General features: G+C 44.6%; 7 non-coding genes across 7 annotated transcripts; all 7 read right to left on the bottom strand.

The window, feature by feature from the left end:
- Positions 1-614: 614 nt before the first annotated feature.
- Positions 615-686, bottom strand: TRNAG-CCC (transfer RNA glycine (anticodon CCC)). The gene has a single exon. It is a non-coding gene; the product is annotated as a tRNA-Gly (tRNA).
- Positions 687-5,376: 4,690 nt separating this feature from the next.
- Positions 5,377-5,448, bottom strand: TRNAG-CCC (transfer RNA glycine (anticodon CCC)). Its single transcript has one exon. It is a non-coding gene; the product is annotated as a tRNA-Gly (tRNA).
- Positions 5,449-8,563: 3,115 nt separating this feature from the next.
- On the bottom strand, positions 8,564-8,635 carry TRNAG-CCC (transfer RNA glycine (anticodon CCC)). Its single transcript has one exon. It is a non-coding gene; the product is annotated as a tRNA-Gly (tRNA).
- A 1,516-nt stretch (positions 8,636-10,151) lies between these two features.
- TRNAG-CCC (transfer RNA glycine (anticodon CCC)) lies at positions 10,152-10,223 on the bottom strand. Its single transcript has one exon. It is a non-coding gene; the product is annotated as a tRNA-Gly (tRNA).
- A 1,517-nt stretch (positions 10,224-11,740) lies between these two features.
- On the bottom strand, positions 11,741-11,812 carry TRNAG-CCC (transfer RNA glycine (anticodon CCC)). Its single transcript has one exon. It is a non-coding gene; the product is annotated as a tRNA-Gly (tRNA).
- A 1,516-nt stretch (positions 11,813-13,328) lies between these two features.
- TRNAG-CCC (transfer RNA glycine (anticodon CCC)) lies at positions 13,329-13,400 on the bottom strand. Its single transcript has one exon. It is a non-coding gene; the product is annotated as a tRNA-Gly (tRNA).
- Positions 13,401-14,927: 1,527 nt separating this feature from the next.
- On the bottom strand, positions 14,928-14,999 carry TRNAG-CCC (transfer RNA glycine (anticodon CCC)). The gene has a single exon. It is a non-coding gene; the product is annotated as a tRNA-Gly (tRNA).
- Positions 15,000-15,539: the final 540 nt, after the last annotated feature.

The raw sequence follows: 15,539 nt of genomic DNA, 5'->3' as shown, positions 1-15,539 counted from the left end.
GTGAGGGCTTGCCCGGTGTGAGGCTTTTGAGCGTTTGGGAGCGTTCGGGACGTGAGGACGTTGGACAGGAAATGTTGCCATCTTGAAATATCCAACCTTCCTGCTGTCGTGAGAGGCTCTTTCCATGGACATCTGCCTCTTGGAGTCCTCTCAACTTGCTCTCTGATATAACATTTTGTGAGCTGCAGTTACATCCGATGGCTACAAGATGGCGCTGCATTCAGGTGAGAGAACAAGTGTGCACAAAATCGTTGGGGACTTTTGCCAGATTCATCGGTGGATCTTGCCTACTTTTATTCACATGCTAGATATTGCCTAGAAAGGCTTTTTAATATAGAGATGCTAGAGTTAGAATGTCTGGTCAGGGTTCAGCCCTTTCATTGTCTACCGCCCGCAACATATTTATTACCAGCACATGTGAGTGGTGACTCTGCTTTTTGGAAAATAGCATCTAATAGGACAATGAATGTAGCAGATGGGGCGATCGAGATGCCTGCCTAAGTATTTCATTTTTTTTTTAATTTAACGTCTGATTAATCTGTTCATGATATTTCCGTTTTGTGACATGTTGCATTAAAACAAATCCTGCTTGGAGAACATATAAAAATTTGCACTGCATTGGCCGGGAATCGAACCCGGGTCAACTGCTTGGGAAGCAGCTATGCTCACCACTATACCACCAACGCCCTATGTTAAATTGCTCTCGGTTCTAAAGATTACAACCCCGAGTTCAATGACTATCTTGCAACAGTTTCAATGGTGCATTTGGTTTAGATACCAACATGAAAAGCAGTAGAAAGTTTCTTGTAGAGGGTAAGGAACTGGGGATTGAAACCAAGGCCAAATCTGTGCAGAAGAGAAGAAATGGAAAGCAGTAGTACAAATAGTGGAAATGAACATATTTAGGCAGCATTGGAAGCAAAGCAGCGAAGAGAAAGAGAGTGCCTTCCATGAAATGCCCAGGAGAATGATAAGAGCAGAACGAAAAGGCAAGAATGACATTCAAAGCATGCCCAGAAAAACGTGTGACGGTCCCACCAGTCATTTATGCTTATAATTGGGTATCTTTACTTTCAAAGTATGGGGTTGATCCTTTGGCGATCACTCTCTTGTATTTCAGCAGAGACAGATAGTTGAGAAGTCTTTTCTCACATAGCTAGCACAAGCCTGCGCTTTTCCTTGCTGGTAGCGTGGAAATGACAGATTGGTTCTCAGAAGAAAAAACAAGAAATATTATAGCAGAGGATGGTTTCGATCCATCGACCTCTGGGTTATGGGCCCAGCACGCTTCCGCTGCGCCACTCTGCTCCCTTGTAAAAGTGTTCTCTTTATGCAGAGGAGGAGCTTTCAGCGAAGTGGCGAGGGATTGGTGGGTCTCGCTCCTCATTTGCCTAAGCATGCTGCAATGTATGCTGGGTGCAGAAAATCTTCATCTTCTCGTCTCACAGTCAGTCATAACTGAAAGTGCAGACCCTCTTGGGAACTAGCAGTTTCAGGCCTTTACCAAGATAGCAGCTCTCTAACCCTCTCCTCTCTCTTTGATCCTAGCGCTAGCATGCTCAGGATTTGATTTTAACTGGGAGCCAGAGATCTACCCGGTGAGGGTGAGGCTTTTGAGCGTTTGGGAGCGTTCGGGACGTGAGGACATTGGACAGGAAATGTTGCCATCTTGAAATATCCAACCTTCCTGCTGTCGTGAGAGGCTCTTTCCATGGACATCTGCCTCTTGGAGTCCTCTCAACTTTCTCTCTGATATAACATTTTGTGAGCTGCAGTTACATCCGATGGCTACAAGGTGGCGCTGCATTCAGGTGAGAGAACAAGTGTGCACAAAATCGTTGGGGACTTTTGCCAGATTCATCGGTGGATCTTGCCTACTTTTATTCACATGCTAGATATTGCCTAGAAATGCTTTTTAATATAGAGATGCTAGAGTTAGAATGTCTGGTCGGGGTTCAGCCCTTTCATTGTCTACCGCCCGCAACATATTTATTACCAGCACATGTGAGTGGGGACTCTGCTTTTTGGAAAATAGCATCTAATAGGACAATGAATGTAGCAGATGGGGCGATCGAGATGCCTGCCTAAGTATTTCATTTTTTTTTTAATTTAACGTCTGATTAATCTGTTCATGATATTTCCGTTTTGTGACATGTTGCATTAAAACAAATCCTGCTTGGAGAACATATAAAAATGTGCACTTCATTGGCCGGGAATCGAACCCGGGTCAACTGCTTGGGAAGCAGCTATGCTCACCACTATACCACCAACGCCCTATGATGTGGTTGCTCTCGGTTCTAAAGATTACAACCCCGAGTTCAATGACTATCTTGCACCAGTTTCAATGGTGCATTTGGTTTAGATACCAACATGAAAAGCAGTAGAAAGTTTCTTGTAGAGGGTAAGGAACTGGGGATTGAAACCAAGGCCAAATCTGTGCAGAAGAGAAGAAATGGAAAGCAGTAGTACAAATAGTGGAAATGAACATATTTAGGCAGCATTGGAAGCAAAGCAGCGAAGAGAAAGAGAGTGCCTTCCATGAAATGCCCAGGAGAATGATAAGAGCAGAACGAAAAGGCAAGAATGACATTCAAAGCATGCCCAGAAAAACGTGTGACGGTCCCACCAGTCATTTATGCTTATAATTGGGTATCTTTACTTTCAAAGTATGGGGTTGATCCTTTGGCGATCACTCTGTTGTGTTTCAGCAGAGACAGATAGTTGAGAAGTCTTTTCTCACATAGCTAGCACAAGCCTGCGCTTTTCCTTGTTGGTAGCGTGGAAATGACAGATTGGTTCTCAGAAGAAAAAACAAGAAATATTATAGCAGAGGATGGTTTCGATCCATCGACCTCTGGGTTATGGGCCCAGCACACTTCCGCTGCGCCACTCTGCTCCCTTGTAAAAGTGTTCTCTTTATGCAGAGGAGGAGCTTTCAGCGAAGTGGCGAGGGATTGGTGGGTCTCGCTCCTCATTTGCCTAAGCATGCTGCAATGTATGCTGGGTGCAGAAAATCTTCATCTTCTCGTCTCACAGTCAGTCATAACTGAAAGTGCAGACCCTCTTGGGAACTAGCAGTTTCAGGCCTTTACCAAGATAGCAGCTCTCTAACCCTCTCCTCTCTCTTTGATCCTAGCGCTAGCATGCTCAGGATTTGATTTTAACTGGGAGCCAGAGATCTACCCGGTGAGGGCGAGGCTTTTGAGCGTTTGGGAGCGTTCGGGACGTGAGGACGTTGGACAGGAAATGTTGCCATCTTGAAATATCCAACCTTCCTGCTGTCGTGAGAGGCTATTTCCATGGACATCTGCCTCTTGGAGTCCTCTCAACTTGCTCTCTGATATAACATTTTGTGAGCTGCAGTTACATCCGATGGCTACAAGATGGCGCTGCATTCAGGTGAGAGAACAAGTGTGCACAAAATCGTTGGGGACTTTTGCCAGATTCATCGGTGGATCTTGCCTACTTTTATTCACATGCTAGATATTGCCTAGAAAGGCTTTTTAATATAGAGATGCTAGAGTTAGAATGTCTGGTCAGGGTTCAGCCCTTTCATTGTCTACCGCCCGCAACATATTTATTACCAGCACATGTGAGTGGTGACTCTGCTTTTTGGAAAATAGCATCTAATAGGACAATGAATGTAGCAGATGGGGCGATCGAGATGCCTGCCTAAGTATTTCATTTTTTTTTTATTTAACGTCTGATTAATCTGTTCATGATATTTCCGTTTTGTGACATGTTGCATTAAAACAAATCCTGCTTGGAGAACATATAAAAATTTGCACTGCATTGGCCGGGAAACGAACCCGGGTCAACTGCTTGGGAAGCAGCTATGCTCACCACTATACCACCAACGCCCTATGTTGTGGTTGCTCTCGGTTCTAAAGATTACAACCCCGAGTTCAATGACTATCTTGCAACAGTTTCAATGGTGCATTTGGTTTAGATACCAACATGAAAAGCAGTAGAAAGTTTCTTGTAGAGGGTAAGGAACTGGGGATTGAAACCAAGGCCAAATCTGTGCAGAAGAGAAGAAATGGAAAGCAGTAGAACAAATAGTGGAAATGAACATATTTAGGCAGCATTGGAAGCAAAGCAGCGAAGAGAAAGAGAGTGCCTTCCATGAAATGCCCAGGAGAATGATAAGAGCAGAACAAAAAGGCAAGAATGACATTCAAAGCATGCCCAGAAAAACGTGTGACGGTCCCACCAGTCATTTATGCTTATAATTGGGTATCTTTACTTTCAAAGTATGGGGTTGATCCTTTGGCGATCACTCTCTTGTATTTCAGCAGAGACAGATAGTTGAGAAGTCTTTTCTCACATAGCTAGCACAAGCCTGCGCTTTTCCTTGCTGGTAGCGTGGAAATGACAGATTGGTTCTCAGAAGAAAAAACAAGAAATATTATAGCAGAGGATGGTTTCGATCCATCGACCTCTGGGTTATGGGCCCAGCACGCTTCCGCTGCGCCACTCTGCTCCCTTGTAAAAGTGTTCTCTTTATGCAGAGGAGGAGCTTTCAGCGAAGTGGCGAGGGATTGGTGGGTCTCGCTCCTCATTTGCCTAAGCATGCTGCAATGTATGCTGGGTGCAGAAAATCTTCATCTTCTCGTCTCACAGTCAGTCATAACTGAAAGTGCAGACCCTCTTGGGAACTAGCAGTTTCAGGCCTTTACCAAGATAGCAGCTCTCTAACCCTCTCCTCTCTCTTTGATCCTAGCGCTAGCATGCTCAGGATTTGATTTTAACTGGGAGCCAGAGATCTACCCGGTGAGGGCGAGGCTTTTGAGCGTTTGGGAGCGTTCGGGACGTGAGGACATTGGACAGGAAATGTTGCCATCTTGAAATATCCAACCTTCCTGCTGTCGTGAGAGGCTCTTTCCATGGACATCTGCCTCTTGGAGTCCTCTCAACTTGCTCTCTGATATAACATTTTGGGAGCTGCAGTTACATCCGATGGCTACAAGGTGGCGCTGCATTCAGGTGAGAGAACAAGTGTGCACAAAATCGTTGGGGACTTTTGCCAGATTCATCGGTGGATCTTGCCTACTTTTATTCACATGCTAGATATTGCCTAGAAATGCTTTTTAATATAGAGATGCTAGAGTTAGAATGTCTGGTCGGGGTTCAGCCCTTTCATTGTCTACCGCCCGCAACATATTTATTACCAGCACATGTGAGTGGGGACTCTGCTTTTTGGAAAATAGCATCTAATAGGACAATGAATGTAGCAGATGGGGCGATCGAGATGCCTGCCTAAGTATTTCATTTTTTTTTTAATTTAACGTCTGATTAATCTGTTCATTATATTTCCGTTTTGTGACATGTTGCATTAAAACAAATCCTGCTTGGAGAACATATAAAAATTTGCACTGCATTGGCCGGGAATCGAACCCGGGTCAACTGCTTGGGAAGCAGCTATGCTCACCACTATACCACCAACGCCCTATGATGTGGGTGCTCTCGGTTCTAAAGATTACAACCCCGAGTTCAATGACTATCTTGCACCAGTTTCAATGGTGCATTTGGTTTAGATACCAACATGAAAAGCAGTAGAAAGTTTCTTGTAGAGGGTAAGGAACTGGGGATTGAAACCAAGGCCAAATCTGTGCAGAAGAGAAGAAATGGAAAGCAGTAGTACAAATAGTGGAAATGAACATATTTAGGCAGCATTGGAAGCAAAGCAGCGAAGAGAAAGAGAGTGCCTTCCATGAAATGCCCAGGAGAATGATAAGAGCAGAACGAAAAGGCAAGAATGACATTCAAAGCATGCCCAGAAAAACGTGTGACGGTCCCACCAGTCATTTATGCTTATAATTGGGTATCTTTACTTTCAAAGTATGGGGTTGATCCTTTGGCGATCACTCTGTTGTGTTTCAGCAGAGACAGATAGTTGAGAAGTCTTTTCTCACATAGCTAGCACAAGCCTGCGCTTTTCCTTGCTGGTAGCGTGGAAATGACAGATTGGTTCTCAGAAGAAAAAACAAGAAATATTATAGCAGAGGATGGTTTCGATCCATCGACCTCTGGGTTATGGGCCCAGCACGCTTCCGCTGCGCCACTCCGCTCCCTTGTAAAAGTGTTCTCTTTATGCAGAGGAGGAGCTTTCAGCGAAGTGGCGAGGGATTGGTGGGTCTCGCTCCTCATTTGCCTAAGCATGCTGCAATGTATGCTGGGTGCAGAAAATCTTCATCTTCTCGTCTCACAGTCAGTCATAACTGAAAGTGCAGACCCTCTTGGGAACTAGCAGTTTCAGGCCTTTACCAAGATAGCAGCTCTCTAACCCTCTCCTCTCTCTTTGATCCTAGCGCTAGCATGCTCAGGATTTGATTTTAACTGGGAGCCAGAGATCTACCCGGTGAGGGCTTGCCCGGTGTGAGGCTTTTGAGCGTTTGGGAGCGTTCGGGACGTGAGGACGTTGGACAGGAAATGTTGCCATCTTGAAATATCCAACCTTCCTGCTGTCGTGAGAGGCTCTTTCCATGGACATCTGCCTCTTGGAGTCCTCTCAACTTGCTCTCTGATATAACATTTTTTGAGCTGCAGTTACATCCGATGGCTACAAGATGGCGCTGCATTCAGGTGAGAGAACAAGTGTGCACAAAATCGTTGGGGACTTTTGCCAGATTCATCGGTGGATCTTGCCTACTTTTATTCACATGCTAGATATTGCCTAGAAAGGCTTTTTAATATAGAGATGCTAGAGTTAGAATGTCTGGTCAGGGTTCAGCCCTTTCATTGTTTACCGCCCGCAACATATTTATTACCAGCACATGTGAGTGGTGACTCTGCTTTTTGGAAAATAGCATCTAATAGGACAATGAATGTAGCAGATGGGGCGATCGAGATGCCTGCCTAAGTATTTCATTTTTTTTTTAATTTAACGTCTGATTAATCTGTTCATGATATTTCCGTTTTGTGACATGTTGCATTAAAACAAATCCTGCTTGGAGAACATATAAAAATTTGCACTGCATTGGCCGGCAATCGAACCCGGGTCAACTGCTTGGGAAGCAGCTATGCTCACCACTATACCACCAACGCCCTATGTTGTGGTTGCTCTCGGTTCTAAAGATTACAACCCCGAGTTCAATGACTATCTTGCAACAGTTTCAATGGTGCATTTGGTTTAGATACCAACATGAAAAGCAGTAGAAAGTTTCTTGTAGAGGGTAAGGAACTGGGGATTGAAACCAAGGCCAAATCTGTGCAGAAGAGAAGAAATGGAAAGCAGTAGTACAAATAGTGGAAATGAACATATTTAGGCAGCATTGGAAGCAAAGCAGCGAAGAGAAAGAGAGTGCCTTCCATGAAATGCCCAGGAGAATGATAAGAGCAGAACGAAAAGGCAAGAATGACATTCAAAGCATGCCCAGAAAAACGTGTGACGGTCCCACCAGTCATTTATGCTTATAATTGGGTATCTTTACTTTCAAAGTATGGGGTTGATCCTTTGGCGATCACTCTCTTGTATTTCAGCAGAGACAGATAGTTGAGAAGTCTTTTCTCACATAGCTAGCACAAGCCTGCGCTTTTCCTTGCTGGTAGCGTGGAAATGACAGATTGGTTCTCAGAAGAAAAAACAAGAAATATTATAGCAGAGGATGGTTTCGATCCATCGACCTCTGGGTTATGGGCCCAGCACGCTTCCGCTGCGCCACTCTGCTCCCTTGTAAAAGTGTTCTCTTTATGCAGAGGAGGAGCTTTCAGCGAAGTGGCGAGGGATTGGTGGGTCTCGCTCCTCATTTGCCTAAGCATGCTGCAATGTATGCTGGGTGCAGAAAATCTTCATCTTCTCGTCTCACAGTCAGTCATAACTGAAAGTGCAGACCCTCTTGGGAACTAGCAGTTTCAGGCCTTTACCAAGATAGCAGCTCTCTAACCCTCTCCTCTCTCTTTGATCCTAGCGCTAGCATGCTCAGGATTTGATTTTAACTGGGAGCCAGAGATCTACCCGGTGAGGGCGAGGCTTTTGAGCGTTTGGGAGCGTTCGGGACGTGAGGACATTGGACAGGAAATGTTGCCATCTTGAAATATCCAACCTTCCTGCTGTCGTGAGAGGCTCTTTCCATGGACATCTGCCTCTTGGAGTCCTCTCAACTTGCTCTCTGATATAACATTTTGTGAGCTGCAGTTACATCCGATGGCTACAAGGTGGCGCTGCATTCAGGTGAGAGAACAAGTGTGCACAAAATCGTTGGGGACTTTTGCCAGATTCATCGGTGGATCTTGCCTACTTTTATTCACATGCTAGATATTGCCTAGAAATGCTTTTTAATATAGAGATGCTAGAGTTAGAATGTCTGGTCGGGGTTCAGCCCTTTCATTGTCTACCGCCCGCAACATATTTATTACCAGCACATGTGAGTGGTGACTCTGCTTTTTGGAAAATAGCATCTAATAGGACAATGAATGTAGCAGATGGGGCGATCGAGATGCCTGCCTAAGTATTTCATTTTTTTTTTAATTTAACGTCTGAATAACCTGTTCATGATATTTCCGTTTTGTGACATGTTGCATTAAAACAAATCCTGCTTGGAGAACATATAAAAATTTGCACTGCATTGGCCGGGGATCGAACCCGGGTCAACTGCTTGGGAAGCAGCTATGCTCACCACTATGCCACCAACGCCCTATGATGTGGGTGCTCTCGGTTCTAAAGATTACAACCCCGAGTTCAATGACTATCTTGCACCAGTTTCAATGGTGCATTTGGTTTAGATACCAACATGAAAAACAGTAGAAAGTTTCTTGTAGAGGGTAAGGAACTGGGGATTGAAACCAAGGCCAAATCTGTGCAGAAGAGAAGAAATGGAAAGCAGTAGTACAAATAGTGGAAATGAACATATTTAGGCAGCATTGGAAGCAAAGCAGCGAAGAGAAAGAGAGTGCCTTCCATGAAATGCCCAGGAGAATGATAAGAGCAGAACGAAAAGGCAAGAATGATATTCAAAGCATGCCCAGAAAAACGTGTGACGGTCCCACCAGTCATTTATGCTTATAATTGGGTATCTTTACTTTCAAAGTATGGGGTTGATCCTTTGGCGATCACTCTGTTGTGTTTCAGCAGAGACAGATAGTTGAGAAGTCTTTTCTCACATAGCTAGCACAAGCCTGCGCTTTTCCTTGCTGGTAGCGTGGAAATGACAGATTGGTTCTCAGAAGAAAAAACAAGAAATATTATAGCAGAGGATGGTTTCGATCCATCGACCTCTGGGTTATGGGCCCAGCACGCTTCCGCTGCGCCACTCTGCTCCCTTGTAAAAGTGTTCTCTTTATGCAGAGGAGGAGCTTTCAGCGAAGTGGCGAGGGATTGGTGGGTCTCGCTCCTCATTTGCCTAAGCATGCTGCAATGTATGCTGGGTGCAGAAAATCTTCATCTTCTCGTCTCACAGTCAGTCATAACTGAAAGTGCAGACCCTCTTGGGAACTAGCAGTTTCAGGCCTTTACCAAGATAGCAGCTCTCTAACCCTCTCCTCTCTCTTTGATCCTTGCGCTAGCATGCTCAGGATTTGATTTTAACTGGGAGCCAGAGATCTACCCGGTGAGGGCGAGGCTTTTGAGCGTTTGGGAGCGTTCGGGACGTGAGGACGTTGGACAGGAAATGTTGCCATCTTGAAATATCCAACCTTCCTGCTGTCGTGAGAGGCTCTTTCCATGGACATCTGCCTCTTGGAGTCCTCTCAACTTGCTCTCTGATATAACATTTTGTGAGCTGCAGTTACATCCGATGGCTACAAGATGGCGCTGCATTCAGGTGAGAGAACAAGTGTGCACAAAATCGTTGGGGACTTTTGCCAGATTCATCGGTGGATCTTGCCTACTTTTATTCACATGCTAGATATTGCCTAGAAAGGCTTTTTAATATAGAGATGCTAGAGTTAGAATGTCTGGTCAGGGTTCAGCCCTTTCATTGTCTACCGCCCGCAACATATTTATTACCAGCACATGTGAGTGGTGACTCTGCTTTTTGGAAAATAGCATCTAATAGGACAATGAATGTAGCAGATGGGGCGATCGAGATGCCTGCCTAAGTATTTCATTTTTTTTTTAATTTAACGTCTGAATAATCTGTTCATGATATTTCCGTTTTGTGACATGTTGCATTAAAACAAATCCTGCTTGGAGAACATATAAAAATTTGCACTGCATTGGCCGGGGATCGAACCCGGGTCAACTGCTTGGGAAGCAGCTATGCTCACCACTATGCCACCAACGCCCTATGATGTGGGTGCTCTCGGTTCTAAAGATTACAACCCCGAGTTCAATGACTATCTTGCACCAGTTTCAATGGTGCATTTGGTTTAGATACCAACATGAAAAACAGTAGAAAGTTTCTTGTAGAGGGTAAGGAACTGGGGATTGAAACCAAGGCCAAATCTGTGCAGAAGAGAAGAAATGGAAAGCAGTAGTACAAATAGTGGAAATGAACATATTTAGGCAGCATTGGAAGCAAAGCAGCGAAGAGAAAGAGAGTGCCTTCCATGAAATGCCCAGGAGAATGATAAGAGCAGAACGAAAAGGCAAGAATGATATTCAAAGCATGCCCAGAAAAACGTGTGACGGTCCCACCAGTCATTTATGCTTATAATTGGGTATCTTTACTTTCAAAGTATGGGGTTGATCCTTTGGCGATCACTCTGTTGTGTTTCAGCAGAGACAGATAGTTGAGAAGTCTTTTCTCACATAGCTAGCACAAGCCTGCGCTTTTCCTTGCTGGTAGCGTGGAAATGACAGATTGGTTCTCAGAAGAAAAAACAAGAAATATTATAGCAGAGGATGGTTTCGATCCATCGACCTCTGGGTTATGGGCCCAGCACGCTTCCGCTGCGCCACTCTGCTCCCTTGTAAAAGTGTTCTCTTTATGCAGAGGAGGAGCTTTCAGCGAAGTGGCGAGGGATTGGTGGGTCTCGCTCCTCATTTGCCTAAGCATGCTGCAATGTATGCTGGGTGCAGAAAATCTTCATCTTCTCGTCTCACAGTCAGTCATAACTGAAAGTGCAGACCCTCTTGGGAACTAGCAGTTTCAGGCCTTTACCAAGATAGCAGCTCTCTAACCCTCTCCTCTCTCTTTGATCCTTGCGCTAGCATGCTCAGGATTTGATTTTAACTGGGAGCCAGAGATCTACCCGGTGAGGGCGAGGCTTTTGAGCGTTTGGGAGCGTTCGGGACGTGAGGACGTTGGACAGGAAATGTTGCCATCTTGAAATATCCAACCTTCCTGCTGTCGTGAGAGGCTCTTTCCATGGACATCTGCCTCTTGGAGTCCTCTCAACTTGCTCTCTGATATAACATTTTGTGAGCTGCAGTTACATCCGATGGCTACAAGATGGCGCTGCATTCAGGTGAGAGAACAAGTGTGCACAAAATCGTTGGGGACTTTTGCCAGATTCATCGGTGGATCTTGCCTACTTTTATTCACATGCTAGATATTGCCTAGAAAGGCTTTTTAATATAGAGATGCTAGAGTTAGAATGTCTGGTCAGGGTTCAGCCCTTTCATTGTCTACCGCCCGCAACATATTTATTACCAGCACATGTGAGTGGTGACTCTGCTTTTTGGAAAATAGCATCTAATAGGACAATGAATGTAGCAGATGGGGCGATCGAGATGCCTGCCTAAGTATTTCATGTTTTTTTTTAATTTAACGTCTGATTAATCTGTTCATGATATTTCCGTTTTGTGACATGTTGCATTAAAACAAATCCTGCTTGGAGAACATATAAAAATTTGCACTGCATTGGCCGGGGATCGAACCCGGGTCAACTGCTTGGGAAGCAGCTATGCTCACCACTATACCATCAATGCCCTATGTTGTGGTTGCTCTCGGTTCTAAAGATTACAACCCCGAGTTCAATGACTATCTTGCACCAGTTTCAATGGTGCATTTGGTTTAGATACCAACATGAAAAGCAGTAGAAAGTTTCTTGTAGAGGGTAAGGAACTGAGGATTGAAACCAAGGCCAAATCTGTGCAGAAGAGAAGAAATGGAAAGCAGTAGTACAAATAGTGGAAATGAACATATTTAGGCAGCATTGGAAGCAAAGCAGCGAAGAGAAAGAGAGTGCCTTCCATGAAATGCCCAGGAGAATGATAAGAGCAGAACGAAAAGGCAAGAATGACATTCAAAGCATGCCCAGAAAAACGTGTGACGGTCCCACCAGTCATTTATGCTTATAATTGGGTATCTTTACTTTCAAAGTATGGGGTTGATCCTTTGGCGATCACTCTCTTGTATTTCAGCAGAGACAGATAGTTGAGAAGTCTTTTCTCACATAGCTAGCACAAGCCTGCGCTTTTCCTTGCTGGTAGCGTGGAAATGACAGATTGGTTCTCAGAAGAAAAAACAAGAAATATTATAGCAGAGGATGCTTTCGATCCATCGACCTCTGGGTTATGGGCCCAGCACGCTTCCGCTGCGCCACTCTGCTCCCTTGTAAAAGTGTTCTCTTTATGCAGAGGAGGAGCTTTCAGCGAAGTGGCGAGGGATTGGTGGGTCTCGCTCCTCATTTGCCTAAGCATGCTGCAATGTATGCTGGGTGCAGAAAATCTTCATCTTCTCGTCTCACAGTCAGTCATAACTGAAAGTGCAGACCCTCTTGGGAACTAGCAGTTTCAGGCCTTTACCAAGATAGCAGCTCTCTAACCCTCTCCTCTCTCTTTGATCCTAGCGCTAGCATGCTCAGGATTTGATTTTAACTGGGAGCCAGAGATCTACCCGGTGAGGGCGAGGCTTTTGAGCGTTTGGGAGCGTTCGGGACGTGAGGACATTGGACAGGAAATGTTGCCATCTTGAAATATCCAACCTTCCTGCTGTCGTGAGAGGCTCTTTCCATGGACATCTGCCTCTTGGAGTCCTCTCAACTTGCTCTCTGATATAACATTTTGTGAGCTGCAGTTACATCCGATGGCTACAAGGTGGCGCTGCATTCAGGTGAGAGAACAAGTGTGCACAAAATCGTTGGGGACTTTTGCCAGATTCATCGGTGGATCTTGCCTACTTTTATTCACATGCTAGATATTGCCTAGAAATGCTTTTTAATATAGAGATGCTAGAGTTAGAATGTCTGGTCGGAGTTCAGCCCTTTAATTGTCTACCGCCCGCAACATATTTATTACCAGCACATGTGAGTGGTGACTCTGCTTTTTGGAAAATAGCATCTAATAGGACAATGAATGTAGCAGATGGGGCGATCGAGATGCCTGCCTAAGTATTTCATTTTTTTTTTAATTTAACGTCTGATTAATCTGTTCATGATATTTCCGTTTTGTGACATGTTGCATTAAAACAAATCCTGCTTGGAGAACATATAAAAATTTGCACTGCATTGGCCGGGAATCGAACCCTGGTCAACTGCTTGGGAAGCAGCTATGCTCACCACTATACCACCAACGCCCTATGATGTGGGTGCTCTCGGTTCTAAAGATTACAACCCCGAGTTCAATGACTATCTTGCACCAGTTTCAATGGTGCATTTGGTTTAGATACCAACATGAAAAGCAGTAGAAAGTTTCTTGTAGAGGGTAAGGAACTGGGGATTGAAACCAAGGCCAAATCTGTGCAGAAGAGAAGAAATGGAAAGCAGTAGTACAAATAGTGGAAATGAACATATTTAGGCAGCATTGGAAGCAAAGCAGCGAAGAGAAAGAGAGTGCCTTCCATGAAATGCCCAGGAGAATGATAAGAGCAGAACGAAAAGGCAAGAATGACATTCAAAGCATGCCCAGAAAAACGTGTGACGGTCCCACCAGTCATTTATGCTTATAATTGGGTATCTTTACTTTCAAAGTATGGGGTTGATCCTTTGGCGATCACTCTGTTGTGTTTCAGCAGAGACAGATAGTTGAGAAGTCTTTTCTCACATAGCTAGCACAAGCCTGCGCTTTTCCTTGCTGGTAGCGTGGAAATGACAGATTGGTTCTCAGAAGAAAAAACAAGAAATATTATAGCAGAGGATGGTTTCGATCCATCGACCTCTGGGTTATGGGCCCAGCACACTTCCGCTGCGCCACTCTGCTCCCTTGTAAAATTGTTCTCTTTATGCAGAGGAGGAGCTTTCAGCGAAGTGGCGAGGGATTGGTGGGTCTCGCTCCTCATTTGCCTAAGCATGCTGCAATGTATGCTGGGTGCAGAAAATCTTCATCTTCTCGTCTCACAGTCAGTCATAACTGAAAGTGCAGACCCTCTTGGGAACTAGCAGTTTCAGGCCTTTACCAAGATAGCAGCTCTCTAACCCTCTCCTCTCTCTTTGATCCTAGCGCTAGCATGCTCAGGATTTGATTTTAACTGGGAGCCAGAGATCTACCCGGTGAGGGCTTGCCCGGTGTGAGGCTTTTGAGCGTTTGGGAGCGTTCGGGACGTGAGGACGTTGGACAGGAAATGTTGCCATCTTGAAATATCCAACCTTCCTGCTGTCGTGAGAGGCTATTTCCATGGACATCTGCCTCTTGGAGTCCTCTCAACTTGCTCTCTGATATAACATTTTGTGAGCTGCAGTTACATCCGATGGCTACAAGATGGCGCTGCATTCAGGTGAGAGAACAAGTGTGCACAAAATCGTTGGGGACTTTTGCCAGATTCATCGGTGGATCTTGCCTACTTTTATTCACATGCTAGATATTGCCTAGAAAGGCTTTTTAATATAGAGATGCTAGAGTTAGAATGTCTGGTCAGGGTTCAGCCCTTTCATTGTCTACCGCCCGCAACATATTTATTACCAGCACATGTGAGTGGTGACTCTGCTTTTTGGAAAATAGCATCTAATAGGACAATGAATGTAGCAGATGGGGCGATCGAGATGCCTGCCTAAGTATTTCATTTTTTTTTTAATTTAACGTCTGATTAATCTGTTCATGATATTTCCGTTTTGTGACATGTTGCATTAAAACAAATCCTGCTTGGAGAACATATAAAAATTTGCACTGCATTGGCCGGGAATTGAACCCGGGTCAACTGCTTGGGAAGCAGCTATGCTCACCACTATACCACCAACGCCCTATCTTGTGGTTGCTCTCGGTTCTAAAGATTACAACCCCGAGTTCAATGACTATCTTGCAACAGTTTCAATGGTGCATTTGGTTTAGATACCAACATGAAAAGCAGTAGAAAGTTTCTTGTAGAGGGTAAGGAACTGGGGATTGAAACCAAGGCCAAATCTGTGCAGAAGAGAAGAAATGGAAAGCAGTAGTACAAATAGTGGAAATGAACATATTTAGGCAGCATTGGAAGCAAAGCAGCGAAGAGAAAGAGAGTGCCTGCCATGAAATGCCCAGGAGAATGATAAGAGCAGAACGAAAAGGCAAGAATGACATTCAAAGCATGCCCAGAAAAACGTGTGACGGTCCCACCAGTCATTTATGCTTATAATTGGGTATCTTTACTTTCAAAGTATGGGGTTGATCCTTTGACGATCACTCTCTTGTATTTCAGCAGAGACAGATAGTTGAGAAGTCTTTTCTCACATAGCTAGCACAAGCCTGCGCTTTTCCTTGCTGGTAGCGTGGAAATGACAGATTGGTTCTCAGAAGAAAAAAC

The sequence above is a fragment of the Triturus cristatus genome, chromosome 11 (assembly GCF_964204655.1).
Source record: "Triturus cristatus chromosome 11, aTriCri1.1, whole genome shotgun sequence".
NCBI lineage: Eukaryota > Metazoa > Chordata > Amphibia > Caudata > Salamandridae > Triturus > Triturus cristatus.
Note: the sequence above shows the minus strand (reverse complement) of the source record. Positions and strands in the feature narration are given on the sequence as shown.